The sequence below is a fragment of the Akebia trifoliata genome, chromosome 16 (assembly GCF_017979445.1).
Source record: "Akebia trifoliata isolate Shusen 1 chromosome 16, ASM1797944v1, whole genome shotgun sequence".
NCBI classification, from domain to species: domain Eukaryota; kingdom Viridiplantae; phylum Streptophyta; class Magnoliopsida; order Ranunculales; family Lardizabalaceae; genus Akebia; species Akebia trifoliata.
In genome coordinates, this window is record NC_141390.1 from 1,786,096 (window position 1) to 1,787,661 (window position 1,566).

At 31.8% G+C, this 1,566-nt stretch overlaps 1 non-coding gene across 1 annotated transcript; it reads left to right on the forward strand.

The window, feature by feature from the left end:
* Positions 1 to 902: 902 nt before the first annotated feature.
* On the forward strand, positions 903 to 1,028 carry LOC147382198 (small nucleolar RNA snoR86). The gene has a single exon (XR_015174105.1). It is a non-coding gene; the product is annotated as a small nucleolar RNA snoR86 (small nucleolar RNA).
* Positions 1,029 to 1,566: the final 538 nt, after the last annotated feature.

Genomic DNA, 1,566 nt, shown 5'->3' on the forward strand with positions numbered 1-1,566 from the left:
AATACACACTTGTATTTTAAAGATACCCAAAATAGTTCAAAGGTACAACAATTTGTCCAAGATGTGAGATAATTCGTAGGAGTATTTGTGAAAGTTCGTGATAGCTCGGCCAACTCAATTGGGTTTAGTTTGTTTTTAATCTAATCTTTATTATTACAATGAAAGAAAATGGCGTAAAGGATCCTTGATAGCAGAATTTTCTTTCAGATACATTTAAATTTACTAATTATTAAGTTTTTTTTTTTTTAAACCAATAAGAGTCTTGATAATCTGATTACCCCATGTGGCATACTCAATTGAATACCTAACATGACAAGTTCAAGAACCATAGATCTGCATTCCTAGGGATACACAGTTCTACGGCTCTTGAACTTGTCACATCAGGGTAGTCGATTGAATTTGCCACATGTCATAATCAGATTACCACGATTCAACCAATAAAATTGCAAATGCTTGACATCCATAACCACATTTTACCCTTATAGTCTTCAATCCTAATATTTCAGTCATTTTGGATAACGCTTTGGATGATTTTTTGATATCTCCGGCCCAACTTACAACAAACAAACACTTTAGGCCCAAGCCTGGCCCAAATATATCTCACTTGAGGATATTTCAGTCATTTCACACATAACTAGGGTTAGGGTTTTTCTAAGAGTTTTGTCTATATATACAGAGCTAACCCTTCCCCTTTCTCTCACACACAGCAAGAACTATAACGAGAGAGGTGAGGGTTTAGGTTTTTCGTTTCTTTTTATTTTATATTTTATATTTTATATTTTTAGTTAATTTATTTCGGTTTCTTCGTAAATAAATGGTTTTCTTCTTCGTTGGTTTTGATTTCTAAGATGCGCTACGATGCGTTTTACGCACCCCTTGTAGCCATAGTAAGCCAATTTGCAGAGCAAGTGCGTCAATATGAGATGACGTCACACTTGCATTGAAGGTTGGCAATAACGAAAAGCGATTCTCCGTGCCTTTCAAATTCTATCTCGTTTTGATTATGGCCTCGAACAACTCGCTACAATCGCTCTCTTTATTTTCCTCATTTTTTCCACTTTTTAAAGAATCGGATTCTGTGATCGGAATAAGTTCGGTTTGAACCTGCCGATTTTAATCGTATAGATTAACCCAAACACCGCCCAGACCGGTTTTTTTATTATTTCCAAGTCGGTTTTTTAAAATCGGACTAGAAAAATGTTTAAAATAAGACCAAAAGGTTAAATTACTCTTTGACCCTCTGTGGTTTAGCATAATTTCATTTTGACCCCATAACATTTTCATAATTGGACTTATTATACCTTGTTTTATTATAAATAAATAAATAAATAAAAATTAATTAATTTTAAAACTGTAAAAAATATCCTTGTCTAAAAAAGTGTTATGAGTCACAAGTAAACTCATTTTTTTCACAAATATATATAAAGAGAATAATATTTTAAAAAGTGTAAAATGATCTTTATAAAAAGTTTTTTAAAAAAAAAAATCTTTTTTTTAACTGTTTAGTTAATGGTAATTTGACAAAAGGGGTTAAATGTTAATTGAATCCATTAGATAACTATAGGG